Below are 18033 nucleotides of genomic sequence, written 5' to 3' on the forward strand. Positions count from 1 at the left end.
TTACCAGAGCGGGAAGTGGGTAGAAAGGGATAAATTGGGAGTTCGAGATTTGCAGATACTATTATATATAAAATAGATAACAAGTTTCTACTGTGTAGCACAGGGAACTATATTCAATATCCTATAGTAACCTATAATAAAAAAAGAAAATGAAAAGGAATATATTTGTGTACATGTATGACTGAAACATTATGGTGTACACCAGAAATTGACACAGCACTGTAAACTGACTATACCTCCATTAAAAAAAAATTCTATGAGATATGAAAGCACTACAGCATGTCAGGTTCCTGAGACCCCCCCTCCCCACCATGGTGGTCCCCGAGCTCATCCTTTGTAGAAATCCCTGGTCCCCTTAACCTGCATTGCACAGGTGTGTCGGAGGTGTGGGTCTCCTGGTCCAGAGCATGCGCTGGGCAGGGGGTGGGTGTGCCTTAGGGAGGGGAGCTGGGGCGTGGGCCCTCCTGTCCGGATGTGCCCGTGCAGGAGTGGGTGTGGGCGCCTGCACAAAGGGGCCAGTGTGGATGCATTTGAGCGCACGTGTGGTTGTGTGTGGTGCACGTGCCTGGGCCTCTGTCCTGGTCCCTCTGAAAGAAAAGGTCCCTTTTCCCACTGGGTTTGCATTTCACCATCTTTGGCACTGCCCGGGGATCTGGGACTCCCGGCATGAGGAGGTGTCCCAGCGGGGAAGGGCGTGGTTTCCTGGGAGCGTGGCGTGGCGGGTCCTGCCGGCACACACGTGCGTTTATTTTCCTGGGAAGTTCTCATGACCTTTGTGGACCCCAAGGACAAACATGGGTGAAGGCAGTGCCGGCCGCTTGCTGGCGCACTCGCCCGGGAAACACACTGTGACCATGCACGCTCAGGCTTCCCACCTCGGGAGGGCCTGGGGGCTTCCAGCGACGGTGGCAGCGTCAGACTTGGGCGCAATGTCCCCGCCACGGGCTCCCAGGGCCTCCCGCGGCCCAGCCCCCACACTAGGCGGACCGGAATGCCTGGCTGGGCTGGACCGCCCCTCCCACGCCTGCAGGAATCAAGGTCCTACCTACCCCTGGGGGCCTGTTCCTGCTGCCCGGCTAACTCCAGACACACTGGCTCCCCTGTGTGCACAGGGCAGCCCCCCCTGCCCCCACCAGCCCCCTCCGATCCTCCCCACGTCTTTGCCTCCCGCCTCCTCACTCATCTGGGGCCTTGCTCACATGCCTCCTAACTCATTAGATAGGCCCTGGTTATTAAGGTGGGGGTGAGGATGATTTAAAGGGTTTATAAGTCAAAGGTTCAGGACTAGGTTTGGCAGTTTGTGTGAACCACATCCCCCCCCCCCCAAGTCATCAGCCAAATTCTGCATATGTGTGTACTTTGGGGATCATACTAACAGGTAACAATTCTTGAGAGTGTTATGTGCCCAGCACAATCTCCTTTAATCCTCCCCAAAAACCTAGCAGCATGAGTCTTATACCCATTCTACAGATGGAAAAACAGACTGACAGCCCAGAAGTCACATGACAAAGAGAATGGAAGGAAGTTTTGAGCCCAAGTCACCTGGACCCAGGGTCCACCCTGACTGGCCTAATTTCTCTAAATATCTATGACTTGGGTGAGGCCTTAGTTGTGGGGATCTTGGAGCAGAGGAGGAAGGTTGGGGTCCCCTCTCTGTACCTCCAGCCCATAGCAAACTGTGGTGATAGGATTCAGGTATGGCCACTGTTTTTGTCCTCCTTACCCAAACAGTAGCCCATGGTGACCCTTCTGAAGTTTGGCCAGAGTACAGGGAGATTATTATCAGATCCCCAGGGACCTCAGGGAGACATTGCTGAAATATTTCAAAATAATTTCAAAACAAAACAAAATAGTATTGTACTTGCCAAGAGCTGCCCCTGTCCTCATGACATTTGAATGTAGAGGCAATAACAAATACATCAAAGAGATCATTTCAGCAAGGGACAAAATATTGGGAACGCAATAAAACAAAGCAAGTGTGCCAGTGATAACCAGCCTGGAGGACTGCTTTAGCTTGGGACAGAGAGACTTTTTTTAGGAGAGGGAGATGGAATAGAGACAGGAATGGTAAAACGGGACAGGCGAAGGAAGCGCATTCCAGGCGAGGAAAGCTGCAAAGGCCCTCGGGCAGCCACAAGCTGCCCAGAAGGTGCCCCGGGAAGATCACTGTAGCTGGGGTGTCAGTGAGGCATGTAGAGGAAGACGCTGGAAGGTCTTGGAGTGCTTCTCAAAATCTCTCCAGTGCAGACCACTTTTTTTTGTTCATAAAATGCAATAAAAGAATGAATTTCTAGGGAAATAAAATTGAAAAAGACATGCATAGTGACAGAATGAGAAGGCAATGGGGGTAGGTCATTCCTTGGTCGACAGGAGCCAACTCAAAGAGCTTCCACGGCCAAAGCTGGAGCAATCTGAGAAACAAAATTAATATAGTATCGGAGTATAACCCCAGGGATAAAATAAATACCCGTGAGTTAGCGCTGATGCAAAGAAATGACCGAATACGTTAACAAATGAAGGACAGATGTGGAAGGATTCCAGATAATTTTTGCAGGCCCTCCACCCCTCGGGAAGGGTGGAGTGGCACGAGGTGAGTTCCTTCCAAAAGGAAACAGTGGAGAAACCTGACAAACCCAAGGTCGACACCAACAGTCATAACTAGGTTGCTAACGTGTGCTCTAGAGATGATGTGATGCAAATGGCACTTTGCCTCTGTGATCTTTCTCCCCCTAAAGCCATAACCCTAGTCTAAAGATGAGGGAAATGCCAATAGAGAGAGGCATCCTCTTGTATACATGATCATACGCCTCAAAACTGTCAAGGTCATCAAAGATGAGGGACACTCAAGAAACTGTCCCAGCCGAGAGAATCCCAAAGAGACATGACAACTAAATATCATCTGGAATCCTGAGTCAGAAAAAGGTCATTAGGGGAAACTTGGAGAAATATGAACCAAAGATAGACTTTAATTAAGAATAAATATGGTATCAATGTATCAATGTTGGTTTATTGATTGTAGCAAATGTCCCAGACTCTACGTGTGTGTGTGTTGGGAGAGGGAGTATAGGAAACTGTCTGTACTATTTGCTCAAGTTTTCTGTAAATTTAAAATTGTTCTAGAAAAGTCTATTAATAATAAAAAAAAAAGAATTTACAAAACACGCAAAACATAAGCCCATAGTCTATAAAATGACAATGTCCAGTTACCATAAAGTTTCTAAACACTATTATTTTCTTTACTCTCTCATTTGGACCTGTAATCAGCAGTTCCAGGACCAGTGCTGGTCTGTGGATCGATTTGAGTCGTTCTAGAACAATGTTTCTCACCCTGGGCTCTATTGACGTTGGGGAACAGGTCATCCTTTGCTGGGAGGACGCTGTCCTGCACATTGTAGGGTGCTGACCAGCATCCCCGATCTCTACCCACTAGATGCCAGTAGCAGCCACCCCTCCAATTGTGACAACCAAAGATGTCTCCAAACACTACCAAATGTCCCCCGGTTGGCTGAAATCGATCACTCTCCTGTTGAAAACCATGCATGAGTGCAGGTGACGAAGTCAGATCTGGAAACTTGGCCCAGAAAGACCTAAGGGTGTCTGCAAACCTCAGGGCTGCCTTGAGGGGCTTGGGATCTCTAAGACAATCCTGCTGGTGCCAGGTGGACCCTGGAAGCTGGGCTTAGGAGGCCCATCCTAGTGTGTGCTTTGGGGACAAGAGAGCAAGGGTTCAGAATGTACTGGGGACAGAGAATTGACAGGACTTGCTGACTGATGGGAGTAGGAGGCCAGGAGAGGAAGGGAGGAGTTTTGGGAGGTGCCCAGATCTCTGCCTTTCGCAACTGGGTAGATGGTGGAGTCATATGCCGAGATGTGGACGTGAGATGAGGGGCCAGGTTGGGTGAGGGAGGGGAGGATGATGAGTTTCATCTTGGACAGGTTGAGTTTCAGGTCCCGGAGGGACGTGAAGGAGGGCAGAAGTTCATGATCTTCTACATATCACCATGAGTAATGCCCCATGTGTCTCTGCAAATGTACCATAGTCCCAAAGGGGCAATCTGGCCCCTTTCCTCCCTTGCACAGAAACACAATGGGAGTTGGAAGCCACTAAGATGTCCTGCAGCAGGTGAATGGATACATTAACTCTGAGACATTCAGACAATGAGATATTATTCGGTGCTGAAGAGAAATGAGCTGTCAGGCTAGGAAAACAGATGGAGGAACTTTTTAACATTCACGTTACTAAGTGGGAGAAGCCAGTCTGAAAAGGCTACGTACATACTGCCTGATTCCAACTCTATGCCATTCCAGAGAAGGCAAAACGGTGGAGAAAGTCAAAAGATCAGTGTTGCCAGGGGTTAGAAGGGAAGGAATGATGAATAGGTGGAGCACAGAGGATTTTTAGGACAGTGAAACCACCCTGTAAGATACTATAATTGTGGATACACTCATTATACATTTGTCCAAACCCACAGAATGTATACCGCCAGGAATGAACTCTAATGTCAACTATGGATTCTGAGTGATAATGATGTGTCAATGCAGGCCCATCCATTGTAACGAAAGTTCCACTCTGCAGGAGGATGTTGACAGTGGCAGAGTCCTGCCTGTACGGGGGCAAGGGGTCTCTGGGACATCTCTGTATTTTATGCTCAAATTTTTTTTGGTTTTTTTTTGGGGGGGGGGTACTTAGGTTTATTTATTTATTTATTTATTTGGATAGAGGTACTGGGGATTGAACCCAGGACCTCGTGCATGCTAAGCATGCACTCTACCACTGAGCTATACCCTCTCCTCTCTGCTCAACTTTGCTGTGGGCCTAAAACTGCTCTAAAAATTTGTCTGTAATAAACACATGCAATGGACCCACATATAAATACTAAATAAATATCTGTAAATATATACTTGGACTTCTACCAATATACTCAATAATACCCACACAGTCACACTCACGAACACAAATGTTGTGCAGGCACACCCTCACACACACACTCAGGCACACACTCCGTATTGATGTAGGTCAAGGGAGGGGGGTTATCTCAAGTGTGCCTTCTGTCCTGTGCATGTCCTTGATGGGAAGAAATTTTCTGTCCTCTTCATTCCTTTCTTTCCCTTCCTCTGATAAGAGGAGGTCTGCAGGCAGACAGAAGTGAGGCAGTGTTTTCACAAGCAACAAAACAACAACAACAACAACAAACAGCCAGGAGGGTAAAGCTTAGTGGTAAAGCGCGTGCTTAGCTGGCAAGAAGTCCTGGGTTCCTCCATCAAAATATATAAATAAACTTAATGACCTCCACTCCCTGCCCCACAAAAACAAACAAACAAACAAACAAACAAACAAAGTCCAAGGTGATTGGAGGGAAAGGAGGCTGGAAGAAAAGGTACAGAAAGAAGGGGGCTGTGAAGACTGCTGGGGACTCAGTCCAAATGAAGGTTCTGAGGCAGCCTCTGAACTCATGGCTCTGCCCACCCACCCCTGCCAACCCCAGCTGAGGGACACCCTGGAAAAAGTAAATCACACTCAAACTCTGGGATCTTTTGATGGCCCTGTGGGAGCCCTTCAAGAGTCATGGTCAGGGCTGGAGATGTCCTGGGTGGTGGGAGTCAGAGAAATTGAAGCCCCTGAGGAAAATGAAACCCAGGCAGAGCAGGTGAGGGCTTCCGGAAGGTGAAAGAGATCCCCAGCGCTCAGGGTTGACGTGGAGGGTCTGTAGGGGAAGGAGTGGGTAGTCCCAGGAGATACAAGGACATAGTGTTCAACAGTGACCTTGGGGAAAGCAGTCCCCAGGGTATGTGTGTAGGGAGGCACAAGCGAGGGAGTCAGATTAAATAAATAAATAAGTAAACCCTCCCCCCAGGGGGAAAAAAAAAGACAGCTCGGGGGGCAGGAGTATAGCTCAGTGGTAGAGTGCATACTTAGCTTTTTTATCATTTTACCACTAAGCTATACCATTTTCAATAGCATCAAAAATATGAAATACTTAAGAGATAAATTTAACAGTGTGTGCAAGACTATATATTGAAAACTAGAAGACACTGTTGCGAGAAATCAAAGAAAGCCAAAATAAACATAGAGATGCACTATGTTCATGGATTAGAAAATTCAAGATTGTTGATATGTCAGTTCTCCCTAAAATGATCCATAGATTCAATGCAATTCCAATCAAAATTCCAGTAGGCTTTTTGGAGAGATTGATGCACTGATTCTAAAATTTATACAGAAATGCAAAGATTCTAGAATAGCTTAAGCAATTTGAAAAAGAAGAATGAAGTTGGAGGACGTAAACTACCTGATCTCAAGACATATTATAAAGTTGCAGTAAACAAACAAAATTATATTTGTATAAGGATATATATATATATATATATATAAGTGGAGTGGATAGAATGGAATAAAGTCCATAAATGTAGACTCACACATACATGATCAATTGACCTCGATAAAGGTGACAAAATAATTCAGTGAAAAAAAAAGATAGTCTTTTTGATAAATGCACAGAAACAATTATGTACCTATATGCAAAAAAAATGAACCTTGACCCTTACCTCACACCATATATTAAAAAATGTCAAAATAGATCATAGACCTAAATCTAGAAGTAAAAACTATAAAACATCTAGATGAGAACATAAGAGAAAAATCTCTGTCCTGGGTTTAGGCCAATATTTCTTAGGTAGGACAAACAAAAAAGATCATTCAAAAATGATACACTGAACTTAACACAAATGTAAAACTTTCGGTCTTTCAATAATACTGTTAGGAAAGTGAAAACACAAGCTCAGACTGGGAGAAAATATTTTCAAAACACATACCTGATTTTTTAAAAAAAATCTTGTATCCAGAATATATTAAAAAGTCTTATAAGTTAATAGAGACAAAAGCCCATTTTCCTCCATGGATAAAAGGTTTAAACAAGCACTTTACCAAATAAGTTATACAAATGGCAAATAAGTGCATAAAAAGATGTTCAACATCATCAGTCATGAGAGAAATTCAAATTAAAACTAGAATGAGATACCACTACATGCTCACAAGAATGGCTAAAATAAAATAAAGTAAAATATGACAATACCACAAATTGGCAGGTATGTAGAGCAATTAGAACGTTCATACATTGCTGTTGGGACTGTGACATGGTGTGACCACTTTTGAAAACAGTTTGGCAATTTCTTATAAAGTTAAACGCACACTTATATGATGCAGCAATTTCATTTTCCCACAGAAATGTAAGGGCAGGGACTGTATTTTTAATTTCTCATTACTGTAGCCACAGATTCCAACACGGTACTTGCATACAGTTGTTACAAACACTTGTTGAATAAATAAGGAAAGCCCATTTAACTCATTGACTGAGCTCCCGCTTTTATACAAAGACCCTCTTTACCCAACTCCTAGAAAGAATCTATAGAATTCAGTTTGGGAAATGCTGGCCCAAGTTTATCTTATGAGACAGTTTCAAAATGGTCACAGAGAGACCGGGCCTCTATCAGAATCCATCAGATGAGGTGAGAGGGTCCCGAGACAATGGAGACATCTTCAAATCCAGTTCACCTGCCACACCTGTCACTGTACGTTACAGAGGATCAGTCAATTTAACACTCTTTCCTGATACAAACTCTGAAACCAAAGCCAAAACCATGCTCCAGGTGAATTCCCACAAAAATTAGAAAAGGAATGAGGAAGGCCAATGTCACCTGTAGTGCTCAGTTTTATTTCTAGAAGTGCTAGCCAATGCAACAAGGCAGGAATCAGAAATGACAGGCAATTAACAGGGAACAGAGACAATCTGTCATTGACATGATTGTCTACTTAGAAAACCAACTGAAAATTATTAGAAATAATAAATGTGGCCAGTTACAAAATAGAAATACAAAATTCAGTCGCTTTTCTAAGTACCAGAGATAATCAATTTTTAAAAAATATATACTCATGCACAATAATAACAAAAATTGAGATAAAATTAACCAGAAGTGTGCAGGACAAGTGGAACAAAATTCTAGAGGGCTCATATTAAATGGAGGACTAAAATCCATTCCTGGATGGGGACTTTTTACTATAAGGTTGTTGATACTCTCCGGATTGACTTATAGATTAAAATACTTACATATAAAAATTTCAGTGAGCTTGGGGGAAGCCATTTGGGGGAAGACCTAGAAGGCTGACCTAGAATATATCTGGGAGAATAAATATCACAATAAAATTCTGGAAAAGAAGAATGAAGCCTAACATAAAATGACAATAATGTAAATAGTGTGGTACTATCATAAGAATAAAGAAACATTAATAGAAAAGAATAGATTCTAGTTTTAATCTATCTGTGTATCTCTCTTTTTATCTACAAAATGTAGCATAATTCATTATAATAATATTCAATAATAATTCATAATGAAGATTGCATTTCAAATTGGTGGAGAAACGATGGAATATTCAGTAAATGTAGCTTGAACACCTGGTTTACCACTGGAGAAAAGTTTAGTTCAAATCCTACCATACATTATGTAACAAAATAAATTCCAGATCAATAAAAGAATAAAGAGTAAAAATTGAAACCATATAATAAGTAGGTATAATCATATGATATCACTTAGATGTGGAATCAAAAAAAATGACACAAATGAACTTATTTACAAAACAGAAACAGACTCACAGACATAGAAAACAAATTTATGGTACCAGGGGGAAAAGTTGGGGAATGGATTAATTAGGAGTTTGGGATTTGCAGATACAAAGCTACTATATATAAAATAAATAAACAACAATGTCCTACTGTATAGCACAGGCAACTATATTCAATAGCTTTTAATAACCTGTAATGAAAAGGAATATGAAAAAAGTATGTATATATGTGTAACTGAATCACTATACTGTACACCAGAAACTAACACAACATTGTAAATCAACTATACTTCAATTAAAAAAAAAACAGAATTAGCCGGGATCATATAGCTCTGGTACAGCGCGTGCTTAGCATGCACAAGGTCCTGGGTTCAATCCCCAGTATCTCCATTAAAAAAAGAAAAAAGATTCCATCACAGAGCCAAGGACAGATGAACACACAAGGATATTCATCCCAATTTCACTTGTAACAGTGAAAAGTTAGAACAACCTAACTGTCTAGCAGGAGAGAACTGATTAAACAATTATGCAGACATGGGGGCAGGGGAGAGGAGGAGGAGTCATGTTTTATAGGAATATCGAACAACAAGATATTTTCTGGGGCTTTCAAGAATTATTGAAATAGTACAATCTCATTGTAAAGGGGTCAATCAATACAGAAAGTGAAAATACAGAAGATCCCCCTTCAGCTGTCACCCTACCACCTGTTTCCACGAGGGAACCAGGATCTACTGTTTGGAATAGACTCTCAGGGCGTCTTATGCATGCACACACTTGCATATCATTCGGGCTCTTTAACATAAATGCAGTCAGACTGTATGCAATGTTACGTGGCTTTTTTTCCCACAGAGCAATAAACCGAGGGATTTTTTCCATGTCAGTAAATATAGGTCTGTCTCATTGTTTTTAATGGCTGTGCTGCGTTCCCACAGCCTGCATGCCCTAATTTGTCGAACTATGCCCCTATTGTCAGTCATGGAGACTGTTTTCCATGTTGCGCTTTTATGAGCAATGGCATCATGGCAAGCCAGACTTCGACGATGCCCACATCTTTGGGCACATATATTCGTGGGATCAATTGTTGGACGTAGAGGAGCCAGGTCAAAGTTTATGTGCTTTAAATATATTGTGCGGGAGGAGGGGAGATCACTCAGTGGTAGAGCATGTGCTTAGCACGCATGAGGTCCTGGGTTCAATCCCCAGCACCTTCATTAAAATAAACAAAGAAATAAAAAGCCAAATTACCTCCCCCCTTCAAAAATAAATATTTTGTTCAACCACAGTCAAACTCCCTTCCAAAGAAGTTTCAATAATTTACACTTGCCCCACTCAAGAGGGTGGCAATGTGTATTATTCATCCTATTCCCCATAAGATTTGACTCTTGTAATATTTTGGGGGATGGTAATTAGGTTTTTATTTATTCATTTATTTTTACAGGAGGTATTGGGGATTAAACCCAAGACCTCGTGCATACTAAGCATGCACTCTACCACTGAGCTATACCCTCCCCCCAACTCTTGCAATATTTTTAACGTTCACCAAATTGAAGAATGAGGACTCAAATTTGTGTGATTACTAGTGAGTCTGAGCATGTCACTGTCATTATTATTATTTTACCATTTGTATTTCCAGCTTGCTTACACAGTCCAGATGTCAACCTAGTTTACATAAAGAGGCATGGTGGTGTAGGGGTTAGGAGTATGAATCCTGGAGCCAAGCTGCTTTGATTCAAGCTCTGCAGTTTACCAGCTGTGTGACCTTGGGCAAGTTACTTAACCTCTCTGTGTCTGCTTCTCATCTGTAAAATAGATAATAATAGTACTCATCTCTTAGGGTTGAGGATTAAATTACTTTGGGTATTTAAAGTGCCTAGAACAGTACCTGGTACACAGTAGATATTCAATAAAAATTAGCAATTATTGCCTTTTTGCCTACCATTTATGTTGCAAATGTTTCCTTCCAGGCTGCTGCTCTGTTGGCCTTTTGTCTTTGTGCAACACGTTTGCATGTCATCAAACCTGTCTGTCTTTTCTTTCACGGCTCTGAGTTTCAATAAAAGCCAAATTGGGACTTTTATACTGAAAGTAGCATAAGAAACTGGGAAAAGAAAAGAAAATATTAGCCGTGTTCATATCTGGGGAGTGAAACGCAGATGACTTAGGTTCTTTTTTATACTCCCGTGTTTTCCAAATGTTCTAATGGGAATAGATCATGAAAATATATCTCCAGATGAATGCCTATTAACTTTATTTTGATGCTTTATCTTTTTTTAAAATTTATTCTAAGCACACTAGTTAGTATTTTAGAATGAGACAAAGCAACTCCCCTCAATAAATGTTTACCCTAAAGGACAAAAAAAGCAAGCAGTTACCTAGGACTCCATACTTAACCCACCCATAGTCAGCAGAGGAAAACACCCCTGAAGGCGCCAGTCCTGGGATCAGACACCCAAACATCACAGCAGGATCGCCCCCTGGTGGCAGGGAAATAAACTGACCCAGGAAGGAGTGTGTGTGTGTGTGTGTGTGTGTGTGCCTGTGTCTGTGTACACACGTGTGTCTTCCTGTAAGGAGCTCTGTTCCATTTTATTTAAATCACATAGAAACCCTTTGACTCGGAGACTAAAATTATGTGAAAGACAAATGTGGGAAATCTGAGTCACCTAGCTGGCAAGGGGCAGATTTCCGCGCCCACTCCCCGACTCCCCCCAACTCCCATTCCCCCCACCTCCTATCCCCCCCACCATATTATACAAGTGTAATATGGTGACTACCATTTGACAGCACTGTATTGTATAACTGAAATTTGCTAAGAGAGTAGAATTTAAGTGTTATCACCAAGAAGAGAAAGAAAAAAGGAAAAAAGGTAAATATGTGAAGTGATGGATGTGTTTATGAAGTAGATGGGGGGGCATCCTTTTGCAATACATACGTTCTCATCACTTCGCACACTTTAACTATCTTACAATTTTGTCAATTATACCTTGATACAGCTGAAAAAAAAAAAAAGAGAGAACATTTCCATTACCCCAGAAAGAAATCCTATGCTCGTTAGCAGTTACTCCCCATTCCCCCTCCCCCCAGGCTCTTACAACTTCTAATCTGTCTGTCTCTAAGGATTTGTCTTCTACACATTTCACATGAATGGAGCAGTCGTACAAATGGAATAATACAATATGTGACCTTTTGTATCTGGCTTCTTTCCTTTAGAATGGTGTTTTCAACTTTCATCCACATTGTTAACATGTATCAATACTTCATTCTTTTTTAGGCCCAAATAATATTCCATTGTATGGATTATGCCACAATTTTTTTATCCATTCATCAGTTGAGGGGCATCTGATTGGCTATTAAGAATAACGCTGCTATGCACTTTCATGCTACAAGATTTTGATGGACAATATTTTCATCTTCCTTGGGTAGACACATAGGAGTGGTATCGCTGGGTCTTATGCTAACTCCATGTTTAAGAGGCCTTTTAACTCAGTTTCCGAGATGTCCTAGGATCCAACCTGGTTGGTGCTTCCCTGACTAACCTCTGTATGGCCATTTCGAGAGACCTGGCCAGAAACACACAAACACACACACACAAAACTGTCCTGTGAGCCTGGCTCCATCAGGCTCCTCTAATTCCACTCCTCTTGTCCAACTTCTGTGGACCCAAGCCTTCACTGGAACCCCATTAGCTAAGCCTTTAGCTCTGGAACTAGCAAGAAGTATCCTGGACAGCCCCAAAAGCTCCAGTGAAAACCCAACTAACTCTGTTAGTCATGAATTGTCATCAAATATTTCTACTGCTCTCTCTTTTGAGAGCCCATGGTAGGGCTGTTCTTTCCTGTCTCATCATGCTTGGGTACAGCCATGTGACTTGTTCTGACCAATGAGAAGTGAGCAGAAAGGCTGTGTCATTTCCAGGCCAGAGTATTTAATTGCTGGTGTGAGGCCCTCCAGGGAGTTCTTTCCTCTGCTACTGTGAACTACAGGTAGTGGTTGCTTTATCACCTGGGTTGTGGAGTGAGGAAAATGGGAAAGAATCCCCAGATGATCTGCAATGTATATGTCCTGGGAGTGAGAAATAAATTTTGCATTGTTAATAAATTTTGCATTGTTTAAGTCCCCCCAGTTAACATTATCTAAATTATTCTGACTAGTACACCGATCTATCTACATCATAGCTCCTGGGTCCAGCCAAGGGCTGTATATTAATTTGATAGGGCTGCCATAGCAAAGGACCAGAGGCTGGATAGTTTAAACAACAGAAATGTATTGTCTCACAATTTTGGAGGCTGGAAATCTGAGATCAAGGTGTTAACAGAGTTGGTTCCTCCTGAAGGCTGTAAGGGAGAGCCTGTTCTATGCTTTGCTCCTAGATTCTGGAAGTCTCAGGTGTTCTTTGGCTTTGTAGATGATCTGTCTCCACATCGTCTTCCCTCTATGTGGATCTGTGTTCAAATTTCCCCTCCCTTTATAGAGACACCAGTCATAGTGGATTAGGACCCACCTGAATTACCTCACTTTAACTTTATTATCTCTTAAAGATCCTATCTCCAAGTAGAGTTCCATTCGGAGGTACTGGGGATCGGGACTTCGATATATGATTTTGGGAGAATAGAATTCAACCCATAAGAGGCTCCATTCCAATTCCAGGGCGAGGGAGGTGCCAGCCTGCCCAGGATCAGTGAGAGAAGTTAGGAAACATTGATTCTGGGTAGCTCTAGTGACCCGGGGTCTCCCTCTAGGTCCATGGAGGACTTCTTTCCTGAGGATCAAACTCTGTCTCCAGGAATGCAGCCTAGAGTGGGAATCTCAACCAATCTACTTCCTGGAGAGATAACATAGGATGGTGGGTAAGCTTATGAATATGAGTCCCAGCTCCATCCCTTAGCAATTGTGTAACTTACCCTCCTCTCTCTGCCTTGGTTAAAAGGCAAGAAAACGGGGCAGTGGGGATGGGGAAGCTACCTTAGGCAGTAGCTTCAGCCAACCTGAAGAGAGGCTATGTGAGGACAGATTTATTCAGCTACACAAAGTGCAAAGGGCTCCATGGTAGGAATCTATGGAGAGTTTGAATAACAGAAGAAATGCTAGTTCAATTGGTGGAGGAAGTGAGGGTGGAGTGGAAGGCAGTTAGGATGGAGATGTTGACAGGGAGCAGACTTGGGCTGCATTTTCAGCTCAGTGTGCCCCCCGCAAATCTAGAGGGGACAGTGGAGTCGGGGGCTCGGAGGGGAAGGAAGCGAGGGGTGGGTGGGCCTCAGCAGCACCTTGGATAGCTCCCTCGCTGTCCATGGTACTGACATACGGAAACCAGGTTCCAGAGAAGGGAGAAGTCATTAATTCCACAATGGGGACACAGGTGACTAAGTTCCCTATCCTTGAGGTGCTGAAGTTCCTGGTATGAATAGTGAGAACATCAGTGATGACCGATTGATCATCTTATTAATAACCATAATTTACTGAAGATCTCCTATCAGCTTAGCTTGTGTATTTGGGGGAGGGGAGCTGTGATGGGCAAATAATGTCTACTCCCCTCCAAATTCGCATGTGTACTAATTCCTGGAACCTGTGGATGTGCCACCTTACATAGCAAAAGAGATTTTGCAGATGTGACCTTTTTTTGGGGGGGTGATTGGGGGAGAGTTAATTCGTTTATTTATTTACTTTTTAAATGGAGGCACTGGGGATTGAACCCAGGACCTCCTGTATGCTAAGCACTTGCTCTGCCACTCAGCTATACTCTACCCCCTGTTGCAGATGTGATCTTGAGATGGGAGATGATCCTGGATTATCCCGATGTCCCAATGTCATCACAAGGATCCTTATATTATGGAGGCAAGAGGGCCAGAGGCACAGAAGGAGATGTAATGATGGAAGCCGAGGTCAGAGTGATGCATGGTGGGGAAGATTCAGCTAGCCATTGCTGGCTGTGAAGATGGACGAAGGGGCCATAAACCAAGAAATTCAGGTGGCCTCTAGTAGCTGGAAAAGGCCAGGAGACAGATTTTCTCTCAGAGGTTCCAGAAGGGAACTCAGCCCTGCTGACATCTTGGTTTCAGCCCACTGGGACCCATTTCTGACTTCTGACCTCCAGAACTTCAGAACAATAAATGTGTGTTGTTTTAAGCCACCAAGTTGGTGGTAAAAAGTTATAGAAGCACTAAAAATACTCAAGCAGGAGTCAAAGCTCAGAAAAGCCAGGTCTTTTGCTCATGAAATCTAGAAACTGGAAGAAGTGGGAATACAAACAAGGTGTCTGACTCCAGACTTGTGTCCCTCACTGCCTTACCTATGCTGGAAACATTTTCCTGGTGTTATGGGCTGAACTGTGCCACCCTTTCCAAATTCATACACCTAAGTTCTAATCCCCATGCAACGGACTGAAGGTTTGGATCCCCACTTCCCTCACCACCAAATTTTTACATTGAGATCATAACACCCGATGTGATGGTATCGGATGGGCCTTTGGGAGGGAATTAGGTCATGAAGTTGGAGCCCTCATGAATGGGATTAGTGTCCTTAGGAGACCCCAGAGAGCTCCCTTGCCCTCTTTGTGCTGCTTGAGTATACAGCTAGCGGTGGCCTTCTCCAGAACCCAGCCCTGCTGGCACCTCATCTTGGACTGCCAGCCTACGGAAGTGTGAGGAAAAAATTTCTGTTGTTTACATTGTTTAATAGTAAGAAGGAGGAAGGTACTGATCCATGCTGCCATATAGATGAGCCTCAAAAACAAGCTGATCAAAGCCAGATACCAAAGACTGCGTTGTATATGATTCTGCTTATATGAAATACCCACCAAAAGACAAATGTGTAGAGAAGAAACTAGGACAGATGGCTGGTGGGAGTCTGGGGAGGAGACAAGAGGCTGCAATGAGCTTGAAGGAATTTTGAGGGGTGTTGAAAATGTTCTAAAACTTGATTGTAGTGCGAGTTGTATGACTCTATAAAATTACTAAAAATTATTTAACTGTATGCTTAGAATTACACTTCAACAAAGATGTCAATAAAATGTACAATTTTAAAAACAAAAAAAATTGTTTCTGTTGTTTGTAAACCAAGTCCATGGTACTTGGTTATAGTGGCTTGAATGGGTAAGACACCGTGGTATCTCAGAATGTGAGTGTATTTGCAGATAGGACCTTTAAAGAGGTATAAGTAAGTTAAAACGAGGTCATTGGGGGTAAACCCTAGTCCACTGTAGCCGATGTCCTTATAAGAAGAGGAGGCCAGGACACAGACACCCAGAAGGAAGATCATGTGAGGACACAGGGAGAAGACAGCCACCTACAAGCCAAGGAGAGAAGGCTCAGAAGAAACCAGCCAACACCTTGATCTCTGACCTCTAAGTCTCCAGTAAGAGAAATAAACATTTTTTGCTTCAGCCCCTCAGCCTGGGTTACTTTGTTATGGGAGCTCTGGCAAGCCTACTTACCTGGGGGCTCTGGGAAGCTGCAGCCCACCTCCAGCTTAACCTGAGCCCCCCTGAAGAGTAGCACCCCCAAATTCACAGAGCTACTAAGCATTAGGATGCTCAACCCACCCCAGCTAGTTCAAATCATGAGCTATTTCAATGTGAGGAGGGGACATCAGAGGACCACATAGAGACAGGCTGTACGTGAGCCCCAGGGCTGTTTTTGCCCTTCACATCCTCTCTAGACAACTTCACCCACCCCGCAAGACAGCCTCCACCGCTGTCTTGATGCCTCCAGACATGTTCCTGGCACAAAGCTCTCTCAAGTTCCCATCCTAAACATCCAGAGCCCCTGCTGTTTCCCCCAGATGGTCCCTCTGGCTCCCCAAACAATGTGGTCAGAACAGAGCCTGGCATTCCTCCTGCTCCTTTCCCCTCACCCCCGTCAAGGTAGAGATGCCCCTCCCCAGTCACCTATGCCAAGATCCCCTCATCCTCCTCTGTGTCTCTTCCCCCATCGTGCATCCGTCTCTATGTTCTGCTGAGTTTTCTCGCACACGTTTCTTGGGCACTGTCCCCTCCCCACCGTCTCTGTGTCCACTGTCCTAATTTGGGCCTCGTCATCTCTCCCTGATCTCTGGCCTCCAACCTCTGCTCCCTCCAGTCCATCCGCTTCCAGAAACAGATCTGACTATTCTCTCCTCTGCTCAAAAGCCTTCCCTGGCCACCCCGAGAGCACAAAGTGGTTCAGCCACTGGGGGCAAGAGTTTGGCGGTTTCTCAGAAAGTTGAACACAGAATTACCATACTATCCAGCAAGCCCACCTCTTATGTACCTAAAGGAATTGAAAGCAGGGGTATTTGTACACCTGTGTCCAAAGCAGCATAATTCACAATAGCCAAAAAGTAGAAACCACCCATGTGCCCCTGACAGATAAGTGGATAAAAATGACGTGCTCCATCCTTACAATGGACTATTACTCAGCCTTCAGAAAGGAAGGACATTCTGACACCTGCTACCACATGGATGAACCCTGAGGACATGGTGCTCAGTGAAATAAGCCTGACCAACACAAAAGGACAAATACTGTATGATTCCACTCATGTGAGATCTGAGGAAGGATCAAATTCATAGAGACAAACCAGGGGCTGAGAGTGCGGTTGGGAGTTAGCATTTAACAGGGACAGAGTTTGAGTTTGGGAAGGTGAGAAACTTCTGGGGATGGATGGTGATGATGGTTGCACAACAGAAACGTATGTAGTGCCACTGAACTGTACGCTTAAAGATGGTTAAAATGATAACCTTTATGCCATGTACATTTTATAAAACACACAGCTGAAAAAAAATCCTCCAGGGCTCTCTGCTGCCCTCAAGATAGTCTTATGAATGAGCCCACTCTTTGCCACATCCCCACTCTGGGTCCAGCATATGGCGGTGGGGGTGGTGACCTGGAGCACACAGTAGGGACAATGGCTGGGAGCCCCAAGAGGCCCAGGTAGAGTCTGGTAACAGTAGCACCTGATGAGGCAGGTACTATGAGCAGCCTCACTTCACAGGTGGTGTCACTGAGGCTCAGGGGCTCAGTAACGAACCTGAGGCCACTGGTAAGAGGCCAGGCTGGGATTCTACCCCAGGGAGCTTGGCTCCACAGTCTAAGGTCTTAACCAAGATGCCAGGACAGTGAGTGAGGGCCCCTGGGGTCAGGTCTCAGCACACAGTGGGGACTGCTTCACTCTGTGCCCTCAGCTGAGCACACAGTAGGGGAATGTCTAGGAGACTCAGAGTAAAGTTCTGAGACCAGGGCACCCATATGTGGGTGTGTGTATGGAGTGTCTTTCAGGAACCAAGCCTAGGAGCATGTGTGGTAGGAACTTACCGAAAATATGGAGCGCCTGCACACAGTAGGACCTGCACAGTCGAGGGGCAGAGGCTGAGGGAACCTAGTATAGAAAATGAGGGGTGCCAGAATGGGCCTCTGTGATCCCTGGGGGGGTGCACCCAGCATCTGGAG

This window comes from Camelus ferus, chromosome 22 (assembly GCF_009834535.1).
Source record: "Camelus ferus isolate YT-003-E chromosome 22, BCGSAC_Cfer_1.0, whole genome shotgun sequence".
In the NCBI taxonomy this organism is placed as follows: domain Eukaryota; kingdom Metazoa; phylum Chordata; class Mammalia; order Artiodactyla; family Camelidae; genus Camelus; species Camelus ferus.